Here is a 17,123-nt window from a genome sequence, read left to right on the forward strand (position 1 = left end):
GTCGCTTCAAACATTACTATAAAACAGGAGTATGACTGCAGTGCCTCGCGAGGCACAGGACAACCGACAGTGACGTGAGAACACACCTCTCTTGTTCAGTTTTTTATCGTTATTACTTTAACGCTGACATCTGACCTCTTTAGCTGCTTGTGTGTAGTGAAGTGTTCCTGGCTCACACCTGGTGTCTGTAATAAAGCACAGCATGCATAAATAATGAAGATATGTTTGTGAAACTTCACTAAGTGGCAACTGCCTGTGACAGAGATCCCGCTACTAGCACTTACTGCTGTAAAGGTTTGTTAATGGGGGCTGCTCAGCGGATGACAAAATGACCCAATTAAAGTTTATTCCAAATGACATCAGGGTCATAAAAGGAAACAAAAGAGGAGGAAATGGCTCTGGTGGGTTGAAAATATATTGCAATGTATATTATTACATCTGCACTTTTTGCTATCGCAGGAGGGCTTCATATTCGCTTAAAACAGTATCTATTGAAAGCCAAGTTAATGAAAAGGGTGACTGCTGGCTAGACTGAAAAATGATGGCTTGTGACACTCTGCTGGACATGCTTTCCAGGAAAAGATCTAGTAAGAAAGTCTTTCGAGATTGGGATAGGAGAGACATTTGTCCTGTCAGATACTGGATCAGAGACTTTCCAGATGAGCAAAGGATTTCAAATTCAAGTAGTCAGTCCATTTGTAGGGAAAAGCTCTCACATATGCAGTAAAGTACTTCTAGCGCAGGGTTTGTCGCATTCTGATTTATTCTGAAATTTCTAGATGAGGGCTGAAACTGTGGGCCCCTTGAGGACTAGACATATGGCCCAATTTACAGAAAAGTTATTTGCTCCTAAGTGCCCCTTCCATTGGAAAAGAGGAAATGTGTGTAAATGAAAGGAGACTGAGGTGCTCCAATGAGAAATCAGCAGGCAATAAAGTGTCAGTGATTTTGAGCCACCTGCAGTTAATTTTCCGTTGGTTCCAGTCATCACTCTGCATAGGGAAGGAGGAAAGACTATTTCATTGGATTTTGTTTGCATTCGGACTCCACCGATGCCTTGTGATGTACCTAATGCATCAGAGAGAAGCTGTGTGATTCTTTTTTCAGGCAAACAGGAGCAGCAAGGAGAATATGGGATCAGACCACGAGTACTACCTGTGTGCATTCACCCAGGTAAAATGAAAACAGATCGGCTCGCTTCTCTCTGAGAGACTGCGAGGCCAGCCTGGAAGTCCTAGAAACACTCTTTACACCGTGCAAAATTAGAATATTTAAGGGCATTTTTAATTTAGGGCATTAATTTAGGGGCATTTTTAATCCTAGGAAGCCAAGGAACCCAGGGCCACAGAGAAGCACCGCTTTGAGTACACCAGTTTCAGTCGAATGAATGAGGTGCAAAGTCCCACCACTCAGAGAAAGGGTGCCAGAAATCGGCTCCAATTAATTCAACTTCACTATGACATTTTTCCCACATTATAGTTGAGAAGAGTGATGGGTTGCTTGCAGTCCTGTTAGCATGTTTTAATAACTTACTGCTGCCCCAGCTCAGACAGAGTGCTCCTCTGCCCCACTCAGGTTTGATTCGTGAGGAATTTCATTTTTTAGGACAGTTCATTTTCAGGAACTTGTTGGGTTGGGTTTTTTTCCACTTTGCACTGCTACGTACTTGCAGCAAGTATTCAATCAACCGCTGTTTTGCAGGCAAGGAGCAACAACCTGTTGTTGCTTACATGCGCACCTCACCAGCATAAAAACACATTGCTAAAAATGTAGCAGCAAGTTGGTGGCTGGCTGAGCTGGGAACCTTCAGATTTCTAGGGACTGCCTTTTGCAGCCACACTAAAATGTATTTTGTCTAATAACTTTTAAGATGCAGCTTTAACCCCCATAATTTCAGTCTTCTCTGGAGAGAGAGGTTGTTTAGGGAAGAGGGCTGGGCAAACATTTTGTTATGCCTTCTTGACATATTAACACATCTTCCAACAGTTGTGGCTCAAAACATCCTGGGCCACAGGTTTCGTGTTTAATAGCCCTTGGTGATTTTTTTTTTTCTGTACTAACTGTGCCTGAGTTTTGAACCTATGTAAATTTTTGGCACCCGTTTTACGCCAGCACTAAAAACAAAGCAAAATGAACACCAGGCCTCCACAGACAGCTAGTTTAATACAGAAACACAATTTTCTTACAATGGTTGGATGCTTTCCTTGCAAAGTGTGATGCTAATTGGAATACAGTAATCTTCAGCATGATTTTGTTTTGATAGAAACAATGATAAAACCAGTAAAGCCATACTTGCCTTAATAAAAAGTCATCCTACCCTTTCAATATGAAAACGGGCTTTGACCCTTGTTAGCTAAATGAGTTTGAGTGAGAAATTGAGCAGGAATATTTGGGCCAATTAGTCTCCACTATGCTGCTTCTCTTAGCAGAGGAAATTATTTGTCTTCCACCCCAGCTCCGTTCTGGTGCTTCTTGGCATGTATTACCTTATTGTAAAGGAAGATCCTTCTCACATTCCAGGAATGAGTGTGTGCCCTTGTAAAATCAACAAGATGAAGAAGTTTGCCTTAACGCAGTGATTCCTGCCTTAGCAAAATACACTGCACAGCTGCATATGAACCCTTCCTGTCACCTACTGAAAAGAGGATGAAAATCCTGAATAATAATATCTTCAAAACTGGGGGCAAATGTTTTTTTGTTTACATTTGTGTGATATTTCTAGTAGATATGTTTTTCATTTTGTCTTTTGTTTGTCAGCAGAAAAAGAAAGCCTGTTACTGCAGAAATCGATGGTTCGTAATCCCACCATCCTCAACGTGATCTTGTGAGATCCCATCTTGGGAAGGAGATGTCCGAGAGAACAGAACACGGGCAGTTCAGCAGTGCCGCTGCTGTCTCCCAGCTCCTGCTCGAGAGCTGTCCCACGGACCTCAGCGTAACCGCCAACGCACCGAAAGCGGAGCATGTGATCAAATCCTTTCCCCAAAACAGGTCCTCGATAAGCAGTCGTCTTTCCTCATCCCCACTGTGTCAGTGTTGAACAACTGTGATTAGGCAGGGAGGACACTGATGTAGTACAGTAGCAGCAACCTTTCCAAAGAAAAGCAAAATAACAGCCCTAGTCGCTTGCCCTCTTTTCAGGAGCGTGGTGGTATTTATCCGGTGTGTGAGAGCTCTTAGCCTCAGCCTTCTGACAAAATTTCTATTGTAGCTAATTATATTCTCCTTATCTACAAACCTCCCATGCTTCAGCTAGCTTGAGTGGAACTTTTCCAAACGAATGTTTTTTCAATGGAAAACTGCTGTTTGATTGAAAACAAAGCTCTTCTACGGAAGTGTCAACTTCAACAAAATCTGAAAAACAATTACAGCTCCTTCAGTAAGGTTAAAATACTCGGCATTAACCTTTTCAGAACACTGACTCCATTTTTCATTTTGAAATTACTCTTTCAGATTGTGTTATATTTTAAATTGAGATTAAAGACTGGGGCTTAAAATGAAATTGTTTTGAAAATGTCACTTAAAGTGATTTGATTTTTTTCTGCTTCAGAAGTAAAATAAATCTTGAAATCCTGATATTTCCTCTGAAAGAGAAATTTTGTATCCTTTGCAACTTTGCTCATGTGCTTTTGGTTCCACGCTATGGTGCATCGTTACTGTCCTCATTGACAACATTAATACATGTCCTCCACATAGGACTTGTATTTCAGTCATGGTGACTGTAGCTGGGTCCTATAAAGAACCACATTTTTCTCTCTCCCGTTGCCATGAAGTGTTATGCTGACCCTCTGTACTAACATGTGTAAGAGCTCTCATGGCTTGCTCTTACAAGTGAACTGCTGTTAACTATTTTAAAATTTCATATATCACAGCCTGAACAGTGTGTCACTGAAAACCAGTTGCATATTTCTGCTCTACGTATACTCAAGGAAAAGAGAAAGAAATCAACACACAGAGGTTCTGATGAAAAAAACTTTTGAAATGTTCACAGCTGGGTGTCCTCTGCAGAGAACCTCCTGTTCTGCCATTCAGACCACACTTCCCATACAACTTTGGCTGCTGGAGTGTGTACCGCCTAGCAAACAGAGCAAGACAAAGGGAGGCTCCAAAACACGAGGATTTACAAGTTACTGAGAATATCTGGGATTGCATGTGAAAGCAAATTCAGAGAGCACAAAGTTACTTAAACTGCTATTGTAACAGTGTAGTTAGTAAATGGTGCCAAACATCCTTATCTGACTTTTGCTTCTGGATGGTCCTTTAGGGTAGAGCAAAATGGAACAGGTTAGTGTCAAGACGGTGGTCTTGTGGTGACAATTCAGACTGAACTTCAGGAGACAAGTCCTAATGTTGTCTGCCTTAGTACAAGGAAGGGCTCTGTGTCCCCTGCACCTCTGAAAGCATGTCCCATGGATTGTGCTCACCAATTCTCACTGGAAAAAAAAATGGTCTTAACATCTAGCCTCAATCTTATCTGAAATGCGACAGGGAGAATAATGCTAAAGTATTTCATAGAGTTGTCATGAAGTTCAGTTCAGTAAGCAGTCAAATAATGTTTGCAAATATGTATCGTTCAAAGATTCTCACCAGCGGAGGATCTGTCCTTGAATGCTGGTTTAGAAGTACATATTCTACTTTAAACAAATCAGGTCAGTCTACTTCTAACTGGTTCTTGCTTGAATACTAGATGATGAGATTTAGGAGCACCACAGTCTCACTGGGATTGTTATGATCCATCAGAGAAAGTATCGGTAAAGCTGTAGTACATAAACATAGGTGCTGGCATTAGAGAACACCTGCAGCAGATAGCTAGAAAGCCCAAGTCCTAACTCAGACTTACTGCCTTGTCAATTTAAGTTCATGTAAGTTAGTGCATTTTGGAGCTCTTATGCATCTGGCTGATGCACAAACCACATCAGGCAGAAATGTTGTGTCTATATTTGTCATCCAACATAGGCAAGCAGCTTTCTAGATGCTTGGAATGGATGAAAGCTGTGGCATCCGAGCACAAAGCAGGTAGTATCACAGCTCCTCATAACAGGGATACAAGAACTGAGGTCACCAACACTGGTAAAGAATGCTCTGACAGTGCCGAGCCTTATCACAAAACACCCATTTATCGAAGCAAAATCATTTTTGTGAAAATATATCTGGTTTGATACATCCTAATTAAACCACAGGTGTGGTTCTGATGGTGAGTTACCTGCCAGGAAAGATCCCCTTAGAAATCCAGGCATCCTAGGCTCCCAAGGGCAGGGACAGGATTTCCAGTCCCACCAGGCAGCCTTGGCTCCCACACTGCCCAACTCCTACATAGACAGGTCTGAAGTCCTTTCGTGTCTTTGCCTTACTAGCCTTCTACTAGAACGGAGGCCTCTGTAACTGATACCTTGCAGGGGAGTTCTGAAACTTGCTGCTTTTTCAGTTGGATGGTTTGATGCTGCCAGTTGAAATCTTCCTTAAACAAGCAGGAAATACATAATGCCGGACTAAGTTTGCATATTCTTGTAGAATGTGAAAGAACAAACCCATGCCCCACTCAAGGCAATTAGTTTTCCTTGCGACTCTAGTGGATTTCTGAATCTGTTCTTGAAAAGAATCTGATTAAACCTTCTTATGGTTCATGGTTATCTTCTAATACAATTCTGGCAGGTGGTCCACCTGGAAACTCTGGTATCAGCTCTTCAGCCCGAACTCAAATAATACTCTAGGAGGCTTTGTTAAATTGCTTCAGATCATATGCTCAGCAATACACAGACCAAAATTAGGTTGTCTATGAAATTAATTCATATTAAATGGTTGCTTTAATACCAAATGAAAAAGTAATTCTTCCTCCTCCTTCCCCTCCTCTGACTTTCTCATGCACGATTGAAGTTTCACTTAGGCTAAATCATCTTGGTGCTATATGGGGGGAGGGGGATAGTTCTTTCATCCGATTTGCTCTTCATGTGTAAATGTCTAATTGCTAATCAAAAATGCACTTGGATAGTAGGAAAGATTTCTTTATTCAGTCAGAATTATAAAGAAGCAAATTTCCAGAGGAACTAAAAAATATGCAAGTCATGACAAAGTATTGATTGCATAATAATGTGATGTCAACAGCGCAGAATAATCATGTTTGCAGGTGGGAGCTTTACATGCATTATACAGCAAAGGTTTTACTGTTGAAATGGAAATATAAATCGAGCAGTATGTATTTCTAGAAAAGAAAGCATTATTCACATACTAATACCCGTCTTCTACATCATGATAAAGCATTATGATCTCTCTCCTGGACTGACTAATGAAAAAGGAAAAATTCAGTGTTTGGAATTAAATCTGATGTGGATGACATTTAAGGTCATGAAAGGCAATCTTAGTTGTACTGAAATCTTTTAATCTTATTTGCAGATTATTCCATCAGTGGCTCCCTGGAGTTGCAAAAGGATTTTATTCTCATATCTTTATTATTTAATTGAATGTTGAAAGTGTAACATATTGTAAATTGCTCTTAATTTCAAAAAGTACTTTCTTGTCTCAACATTGTAGCATTTGCAGAGCTACAGGAGTACTGACTCAGAAATATACCTGGGCAAATTTGATAGTGGCATACGAAGTGGTTGGATATAATTAGGTAAGGAAATGACTATAGGGGGTGAAGTACATAATCATACTTAATTGTGATTCAACAGATGTTCAGAATTACTGTAACTTACACCAATCTGATGTAACAGCCAAATTTGATTCTGTGTTATATCAGGATGCAACTCCCATTGAGATCAGCAGGTCCAAATAATGAGGGGTGTCAGACTACTGAATTCTGTAAGCAGGAATACATTTGGCCCTGTGGCAAATTAGAGGGGTGTTGGTATGTTTTTCCTTATCATGGTCATCTCTTTTTGTACAACCTACTGTTTCCTTCCCTTAGTGTTGTTTAAGATGTTGCTGTTCTTCATACACACGAAATGCCTGGACTTCTTAACCTCCAACATCTCTCTAAGGACTACATTTCGCATTCGGCAACTGAACTCAAGCCAGCTTTCCCAACAGCCCGAGGAGCCAACCCAAGAACAGTTTCCCAGCTGGACTAACACACCACCAGCGCTGAAGGTCCAGTTTGTGTAGGAGCAGTTCAGAGTTTGTCTTCACTACCCAGCCAGCCCAAGTCTGAGCTCCTATCTGCACCTGGCCTGGACTGAAAGTTTCTTCAGCAAAGCTGTATCAACAAAGTCAAAACCTTTTTCTCACTGGTTTTTGTTCTCACCTCCGTTCACCTGGAGGTATGATCCATGGTTCCTGCGATAAGGTGAAGAATGTATCTCTCCCTCGAATTACAGGAAGAGCCAACCAATGTGAGCAGTTTTACCTTGCATGCTCGATGCAAAACTTGAAAATCTCACCACAAAGACAATCTGAACCTGGTTTCTAATCACTCCCCTACACAGGCCAGCCACTCTGTGTCTAAAGGCTTTTCTTGGGGGTTTGAAGATACTTTGGAAAGACGCTAGAGGCTATGGGACAAACTGTCAAACAGTGACAGCAGAACTTCAGTGATGAGGCTAAGGATGGGCAGACTCCATACTCTGGTGATCAGCCATGGCAGAAGTCCTCCGAGTAGTTATTTCAGCAACACCGAGCTTTCCAGCAGACCCTCTTTCCTGGTCTGGTCCCCCCTAGGCAAGAGAAGCCAGCGGAGAAACCACACTGTGCATGTCCATTGATGCTGCATTACCTGGAAGCCAGGCAAAGCTGCTGAAGTCTGACACTAGTAGCGGGACCTGCCGGACCCCTGGGTCCAGGAGGTGAGGCCACGTCTCCCTGAAACCGATGTCATTGCATCTGCAAAGGGTTCTAGAACAATGTTCTCTCACTACCTACGTCCATGCGTTTCATGTAGGACAATCTGATTCATTTATTTCCAGGCTGCTGCAGAACTATCTCTGGTAGGTATTTATACAGCAACAATTGCAAACCACTTGTGCATAGGTATTTATAGAGCACCAATCACGTGCAGTTGTGCCTAATGACTGATATTAGCATGATGTGTCAAATGCAAAATCTTTCTCTGAAAACAGCAGGGTCCAAACAACTTGGCTAATGAAACGGTCAATGCAGAACACGTATGTGGCACCACCTCGCCTAACCTATTTTTGACCATTAAAATAAATTATATGGATCTCAAGTACATGAAAATAATGCAACAAGACTACCTAACCTGCATGCACATCAATATGTCGCACCAAGGCTTACGGGGCCGGGGGGAGGGTCCTCAAAAGCAAACCCTCTGCATAAATCAGCTCTTTGGTGATAAACTAAGAGAACTGCTGCCATTGCTCAGTGCAGGGGAGAACGGAGCAGCCGAGCTCTCCCTTTCCTGACAGGAGTGCCTGGGTTCACAGCACGGCACTGTCCATACTCAGGCAATGTCCATCTTGCAGCATGTTAGCCCCATTCTGTGCTCTGGGAAACGGTGAAGCTCAGCAACCAGCCTTGTGTTGCAGTTAAGTGATCAGTCTCGTGTTGCTGGCAAGATTTGACACGCAGAAAGACAGACTTGCAGGACAGCACTGTCATCACAGCCCTCCATCCTCCCCCTGTGCAGCTTCCCCCTCCCTCTTCTAGTCTCCTCCACAATTAAATAAAATGAAGGTTATTTCAGAAAGAGTAACTTGCACTGGGTTATACGGGGCTGACCTATTAAGTGAAAATATTGTTGATATTACTCTCTCATGGAAGCAGAGAGAGGGAAGCAGACGAGAGGAAGCACCAGAGATATACAGATGTAATCCACACTTGCCCAGAGAACAGAAGGACATAGACATCGTCATGCTGGCACAGGACAGTTGTCTGGCTTATTTGTTATCGGTCTGTGGTATTGGCCTGTACCAGGTGCTTTAGAGGAATGTCAGAAGCGCTACTGACTTTGACTGTAAAATTACCTGCCCATCATGGAAATTTTTTTCTAACTGTAAGCAATCAGCGGTTGGGCTACAACCTTCTGGTTCACCTCCCCTGTGTTTGCATATGTCTCTGTGCCTCTCTAGCCTAACTGTGAATATAATACATTAAGTATTTGTAAATTTATCAGAAACATACCTAATGGATTGAATTCAGAGTTTTCATGAATTTAATACAGTGTCTCTGGGAGTCAGATTCTGCATTTGAAAATTGTGCTTGTGACACCTGAGATAGATGCATTTGTTTTCTTTGAGAGCACACAAAAATAAATACACTTGAGCCAGAAATCTCCCACTGGGGGGAAAGGTGGCTCTTTCAACCACAGATACTCCTCTGCACCTGACAGAGGAAAACACAGCATAGCTACTGTCACAGAGGTTGCAACCGACTGCTTAGATTCTCAAGATAATCATTTTTGCGAAGAGGTGTGTGTGGCTGGGTGTTACTTTGAAATCAAGCCCTGTGTGCATGAGAGAGAAAAAAGAGGTGTGCAAGTACAGTTTTCAGTTCTATGTGGATATACCTGTACACCTCTGTATACAACTATTAAATATACATATATACACGCATGCACACAAAAGCTGGTGTGTTCAGGAAACAGATTCCAAACTGGGAAATAAAACTCTTCCTTTATTCTCACAAAGGGGGGGCGAGAACTGACTCTGCAGTATCATTCCGGTTAGCAGACAGAGGCAGGCAGGGTGATTGACTGATCAATTGATTTTGATCACAGTAATGGCAGAGATTTTGCTATAATGGCCAAAATCACAAGTTGGGAGCATTATTGCACTCTTTAAGTAAATGTTTGCAACCCAAAGGTGACACTTTATGAATTTTATCTGAGTCCCTCCCCCTATCACCATTACCACCGTTTTACACCTTTCAGTGGTGAAAAAAAAACCCAGAAAGTCAATACTACCACTGCCATTCTGGTTTACCGTGAATGAAAGTGCTGTCAGGTGACATTAGCAAAGGAATCAAATGCACATACTTGAAAAAGTATGCTATTGTATGGCCACATCATGAGCAGTTCAAACTAATGGGTGTGCCTTATATATATAAAATATATATGCAAGAGATACACAATATCTTCTGGGGTCTGATCACTCTCAGCTGCTGGAGGTCTTAGAAAGCAAAGCAAAGTGTCAGGGCAGAATTTTTTTTTTCCTTTTATTTTATTAATGGCGTGTCCAAAGAGAGCAACACTGCCCTTTCAGATATTCGCCTTTGCGCCAGTTTATGCCTAGAAACTTTTCAAACAACTGATGTTTCACTCTACATTCAGAGAAGAAAAGTTTTAAATAGGATCCACAGGTTTGATACACCTAAATCCTCCAGAATCTTGTCCTATTACTTAGAGTCTAAAGCTTTTTTAAGAATCCTACCTTGCATAACTCTTTATGTAAAATAAAGGCTGTAATTTTTCATTTGCTAACTTCTGTGAATGTGGTGCTAACGTTTCCAAAACGCTTATTTTCTCCCCACAGTCACACACTGGCCTCTTCTCTCTCTGTCCATGTAATCTCTCTTCCCATCATCTCTGTTTCACCTTTTTGCCCTTACCACTATTCTCTTACCACTCAAGTGGCTCAGAGTCTCCTATCTATTTTCCCAAACTGCTCTTTTTCTTCTTTTTAATAGCACCTCTTTACTAAGTATTCATTATAGGCTGTGCTTTCTGTTCCTTCTCCTGTTTCTCTACACACCTCTGAGTGATTCTAACCCAGGCTACACTGTATGAGCTGACACACATCATCTCATAGCAAAACGTACTCCAGCGTGTTGCATACTTAATTTGTGAAAATTCACAAGTTATGGGAAAAGTAAAATGCCAAGAAAGTTTTTCACAGATCCCTCGGGCCAATAGTGTCTTTCAAAAAGATTCAAACCCAGCAGAAACCGCAGCCTTCAAGAGCCTTAGCACATATTTAGAGCTTTCTCTTGTTTCTGCAGCCTGTGACATGATGGTTTACAGTGAAAGGCCAACATACTTATCTTGAGATTTGAGGATCTTCCTCAGTGTGGACTCCAGAATTTAAATGTTTCCATGCTCCCTTATCTAACACTTTATTCTTTCTCACATTCCTGTTATTTATATGGGTGTGCAGTCAGAGTGGGTTAGCCAAAATCATTTATGGAAATGTATGCTGCTTAGTTTTCAAAAAGATTGTATTTCAGCTATCCGTATTTCAGATCACAGCACATGGGCTATCATTTAAAACTTGCAAATACTCAGAGAAATAGGGACAACTCAGCTAGCTTTGGTAGTAAAGGCGGTATCTCTAGCACAGACTGCATAAATGTTACATGCGAACGTGAAAACACAGGTAGGGTTTGCAAAATATATAAGCTTTTTCAAAAACGCTTGCGTCTGAAAATATCAGACATTCTTTCTGAAGGGAAGCTAGAGTGACACAGAGAGAAGCTGTTTCCTAATCAGGTGCTGCCTGTACCCAAGCAGGATAATCTAATTTGCAAGTAGGTGACCTATATGTCTGGACATAGCTGATTATTTATTCAACTAATCAAATTATATTGTGTCATTTGACGATAGGATGTACACAGTGCTGACACGATGTTATTTTTTGTCACCAGATAAGGGGAATTGATTCTAATCTATATTACTTTTGTTAGTCATCAACTCTTAGACCTAGACCTGCCAAGGGAAGCACGAATGCATTTTGTGAAGTTCAATAGCACACATATCATTAGGTCATAGTAAAGATATGCATTGTCGAACAAAAAATACCCCAGCGACCGTCATCATCTGATCAACTTTTTCTACGTACCAGTAGTTTAAGGGTGAAAGCACCCTTCTGCCCCTCTCCCACCAGCCAGCACGATGCACTTGCCCGTTTCCACTTCTTCATTTTTTTCCTTCTGTCATCATCTGGTTTTAGGAAGAGACCACCGCGCGTTAGACCGCATCTGCTGAGAAACCTTGCCTCTTGCTATCCCCAAAGGCACTGAAATCTTAAGAATACCCTCTGGTCCCCCGTGTGCACTTGCGATGCCTGTTTTATAATTAATTTCAAGTCGGGTGTCATAACCCGGACAAAAGGCTGTCGTCTTTTTTTTTTTTTTTTTGATTGACTGATTTCATCCTCTAACAATATCTACTGCAAAGGTCAGTGAACAATTCTTCTGAGGTATCTGCTGGGGGTGGGAGGGGGACGTCTGCGTGACCCGACGAGGCGCAGCGATGAAGGCCTCAACGCATCTCGATATTTACCACATCCCCTCCATATTCACCACATCCCACCCACCCACCTTTTTTTTTTTTTTTTTTTTTTTTTTCCAGTGGGGAGGAGGAGCGGAGGGAGAGGGTGCCGAGGACTTTGGTGGGAAGGAGGAAAGCTTTTAAAATACGGCGATTACCAGCCGCTCGCAGGGGGGAGCGAAGCGTCCCCTTCACGGGAGGGCGATGACAGGAATTGCCGTCGCTGCTGCTCCCACGCGTGGGGGGCTCCGGCCCGCGGCCCGCCGGAGGAGGACGGCGTTGGGGGGGGGGGGGCCGGGGAAAGGCCCCGGGGGAGGGAGCGGCGGCCCCCGGGGCTGCTTGGAGCTGGCTTGGGGGGGGACGAAACCTGCCGAGCGGGGTCAAGCTGCCGGGAGGAGGGGGGGGGGGGGGGGTGTCACGGCGAAGGCAGCCCCCGGGGCGGCACCGGGAGCGGCGTGTGAGCGGGCCGAGCCCGCCGCCGCCGCCGCCGCCGCCGCTTTCCTGTCAGCGACGGGCGGGCGGCTACAACCGCCACCGCGGGGCTCCTCAGCGGTTGGGCCCGGGCCCGGCTCCCCACGACCCGGCCCGGCCCGGCCCGGCGGGGCAGGTCCGGCTCCACAACGGCGCGGTTCGTCCCCCTGAGGCGGCGTCTGCCCCTCAGCCCCCTTTTCCCCCGCAAAGGGTGCCCGTGGCGGAGAGCGCCTTCCCCCCCCCCCCCCGGCCCCGGAGCGGTCCTCCCCCGGGGCGCCGGACGGAGTAAATGGAAGTTCAGCTGCCGTGGGCGCTTTCATCCCATCCTTTCCCTTCCCTTCCCTTCCCCCGCCTCCCCTTCTCGCCTGAAAAGCGCAAACTTGCGCTGAAATGGCACCTCGGCTTGGACGCGAGTCTAACCAGCCCATTAAATACGATCAACGTACCGTTTGCATGGAATGAAACCTTTCCCGGTGCTGATTGCTCCGAAGGGGAATCACGTCCTACCTCCCACCTTCCCCATCTTCATTCTCCCAGTGTACACACGCTTGTAATTACTGGTGATTGTGCTAATGCAACCCTGAGCAAAAGCATGCTGGTACTATGGAGAGGGAAGGCAAAGGAAATACCGGTAATTTAAGGCAATATACATGTGGATTACGCTCGCTCTTTTCTACACCACCCGATAGATACTGCACGTTAAGCATGAGCCCAAACATCAGCGGCTCGTTTCCTAGTCTCCCTTTTTTTTTTTTTTTCCGTGGGGCTTTTTTTTTTCTTTCTTTTTTCTTTCTCTTTTTTTTTTTTTTAAATTTTTTTTTAAAACGGATCACCAGGTGATCTGGAAATAAATGACGGATCGCTTCGTGGACCGGCGAAAGGAGAGAGAAAGCGAGAAGACGACTTGTTAGTCCTGACTCCAGCCAAGGAAAAATGCTGCTTGATATCACTCCTGCCGTGATTGCTTCTTACATAACTCTCTGTATTCACCGCAGACCGCTTCGGTCGTGGGCGGGGGGGGGACACGACACCCGGGTATAATATCACGTCGGGCCTTCTCCGCACTTGATTCCCCTCCTTCGGGAGAGCGGGGCTTCGAAGCGTGATCATTAACTTCGGTGATCATCATTTGGTTTCTTTTGAAGGAGGCTGAACGGTCTTTTTCTTAACCTAATTTTTTTTTTTTTTTATTTGTTCAGATGACATTCCCTGTTCCGCTCGCCCCCGCCCCCGCGGCGTGCACACACACACACACACACACACATTCACTCACTCCCCCCTTTCTTTTCATCATCAGCAAATAAAGATTAGGTGGGCAGATTATAGAAAGCGTTTTCAGTCCTGTGCTGATCTTTATTCCAGAGCCTTTGTGATGATATTGATGATGATGATGGTCAAGTGGACAGTTTGATTTTTGTGTTTGGAGCTAGTTATAAAGAATCAATATTATATCAAGGGGTAACTTTCGTGATAAAGGACTTTAACCACTCCGGCTATTCATCATAAGTCTGTAGCAAGCAGATAGGTCAAAAGAAATTATATTGCACTAAAGAGTGTGTCTTCTTATCTCTCCTATACCAGGGGAATAAGGGACAAGCCGATCGATACAGTAGCTGCTGTATACTTCTTGCAATTATCAATAGCTGATTTCGTCTTTTGAGGCCTGCATCTATTAATACAAACTAATAATAATCTTCTGAGCATATCTGTATCCAAGGGGATGAAAGTTTTTATACTTGACGGCACTATTTATATAGCTAGAGTTAGCGAACAATGTTACATCGCTTCTGTGTGTGTGTTTGTGTGCGTGCGTGTGTGTGTGGTATGCATATAGATATATATACACATTTTAATATTTGTCTCACTTGACATTTTCGGAAGCATACAGATTTTTGCAAAGGGGCTAAAAGCACTGGTTTGACACGCGCGCTGTGCTCCTACGTGTACTTCCTCGGGTACGTGCTGACAGACATGCGTTGCAGTACGAATGCAGTGGTTTAATATATACAGCACCTATGCATCCATATGTGTGCATGACATGTATGTCTGAGCTTAAATGTACGGTGCCTTGATAATATCCCCACAGCTATGTGCATTGCAAATATTCCACAAAGTATTTAAAATTGTTGAATTAACATATCATCTGGTAGGTTAAAGAACGGAAGTGGATGGCAATTGGAGTTTGCTAAGTGTGAACATAAGCTTTTGTGTATATGAATCGATGTTTAGTTAGATCCAAGGGTGGCATGACATAAAATAAAAGGAAAAACCACTCAAATGTTTAAGGCAAAACATTTAGGCACGGTTGTGCTGTGGACTGGTTCTGTAAATCTCGTGGTGGGGCTAGTTGCTTTCCACAAAAAAAATTGTAATAGAAAAGAAACATCTTTATAATTGACATTTGACATGCTGTTTGGGTTAGGCTGTGGTAGACCAAGCACAGATTTCCCTCTGATGGAAACATTTATCATCGTGATTGCTGCAGAGTGGCAGGTGGTGTTATCAATTACCTCTTCTTACCAATAATAATATTAGTATGGTAATATCTTTGCTCATGTGAGAACGAATTAGCGGTCAGTTGTTGCGGCTTTAAACAGACAAAATTGTGCTGGTTTTAACCCCAGGGTCCTCAAACAAAAGTTGTGGTGCAGAAAGGGGGTGGGAAGATGCTACTTCAGCTCGCCAGGAAGAGTAGGAGATGATAGAAAATAAAGCCCAAATAATTGCACGCCCCTTCGAATAAAGTTGCTGAGCAAAATAATAAGTATAAAAGACAGGAGATGGATTGCACGAAACGTCAGATCCATCTTGTCCGCGTGTTGGTAACTTTGATGGGTTTAAGAACAACAACCTTGTGTAAAGCGTACGTGTAGACAGAACTACTTAGACGCTCTTTGTAGAGTCCATCTTGTAGATAAGCTCTCTGAAGGTTTTTATTAACCCCGAATAAGGATAAAAATTAAAGCACACGCGTAACTAGGTGTCCCATCAATGTAAAAAATAACGCACTAGCCGGTAAATAATATTATTAAGCGGGCAGAATAACAACGTGTCGCTTCTGACGACGAAAGCAACACCGCGAAAGAAGAAGACAATTAACCAATTAGATTTAATTACGGAGAGAACAACAACTTTTGCTTCCCATATTTCAGTGGACCCAGCCGTCACGGCGCGGGGAAGCGAGCGGGCGCGGGTCGCGCCGGGACACGCGTGACAGCCGGCCCCGCTCCTCTGCGCGCAACTACCTCTCTGGGTGCGCTGAGATTTACGCGGCTAAGGCATTCTCGCCCCCCCTCCCTCCCGCCCCCGCCGCAGTGCCCGTGTTTTTCACAGCCCAACTTCAGCGAATGCATCATGATTTTTTTTTTTTAATTTTTTTTTTCGCCCTCCAGTCAGGAAGATTAATTAAAAGGTCCGTGGAAAACTTTGCGGTGTAATGGGGAGCGGGGGGGGGGGGAGGGGGGGAAGGAGGGGGGGGCGGAGGAGACGCGTATCACTTCATAACTTTCCATTCGCCTTCCTAGCCCTCTGCACTCTCAGGGTTTTCCACGCAGCTCGGGTAGAAAGTTTTCCCCCGGGCGATTTACACCGGTCCCGGCGTTCCCCCCCCCGCAGCCGGAGCTCCGGGGGGGGATGGATGGGGCGGGGGGGGGGGGCAGCGGCCGCGCCGCCCGGTAACTTGCTCAGCGACCCCCGAGCATCGCGGCCGGCTTTTTTCCTCCATGAGAAAAAGTGGGAAGGCGAGCGGCGTAAGGGAAAAGAAACCCGTCAAATGTAGCACTTGTAACCCTAGAATATGTTAATGTCAAGAGATACAAATCTGGTAATTATGCCTTTCTTGCCTGTTGTGTTCTCCATTGTTCATTAAACATTAAAGACGGGATTATTTAATTTTCCACTTAAAGATTCTCTCACGTTCCGCAAAATCATATTAATATTCAATCATTTTACCTTTTCCAATGGACAAAGTTTGGGGTCTACAATGCTGTCAATGAGCTGCCTTTTTTTTTTTTTTTTTTTTCCCTCCGCTACATCGCGCTATAAGAAAGGCACTTTTAAAACGCTCATCAAGAAATCGTCTGCTGCTGGGGGAACTACAAGGCACTGAGCGACAGAAAACGCCAAAGTTTAGTGGGAAAAAAAAAAATGTTGCCTGAGCAACAGCAACAAACCCTTTCAAAAGATGACCGGGTGAAAATTGACACATTTCTGGTACTACTGCAATTGGGGGAGAAAAAAAAATAAAAGCCTGGACGAGGTTAAAGTGCATCCTCTCTCATTCCAGACAAATATTTCGGTCACAGGGGGTAGCTGAGCCCCTTCACCTAAAGTAGGTCGGAGAAAGGTACCTCTGTCGGGTTTTGAAGGAGAAGCTCTAACTCCAGCTCCCCACTCGCGGCCGCGGGTTCCCTGAATGCCCGCAGACGCTCGCTTTCACCTGCACCCTGCCTACAACAGAATGCAGCACATCCACATAACGCACACGCGTAACGTG

At 44.0% G+C, this 17,123-nt stretch overlaps 1 long non-coding RNA gene across 1 annotated transcript; it reads right to left on the minus strand.

Moving 5' to 3' along the window:
* Window positions 1-3,514: 3,514 nt before the first annotated feature.
* LOC115353092 lies at window positions 3,515-13,561 on the minus strand. Its single transcript, XR_005930838.1, has 4 exons — window positions 13,462-13,561; window positions 13,075-13,229; window positions 11,727-11,827; window positions 3,515-4,433 (listed from the first exon to the last, which is right to left on the minus strand). It is a non-coding gene; the product is annotated as an uncharacterized LOC115353092 (long non-coding RNA).
* Between the last annotated feature and the right edge of the window lie 3,562 nt (window positions 13,562-17,123).

The sequence above is a fragment of the Aquila chrysaetos genome, chromosome 18 (genome assembly GCF_900496995.4).
Source record: "Aquila chrysaetos chrysaetos chromosome 18, bAquChr1.4, whole genome shotgun sequence".
Taxonomy (NCBI): domain Eukaryota; kingdom Metazoa; phylum Chordata; class Aves; order Accipitriformes; family Accipitridae; genus Aquila; species Aquila chrysaetos.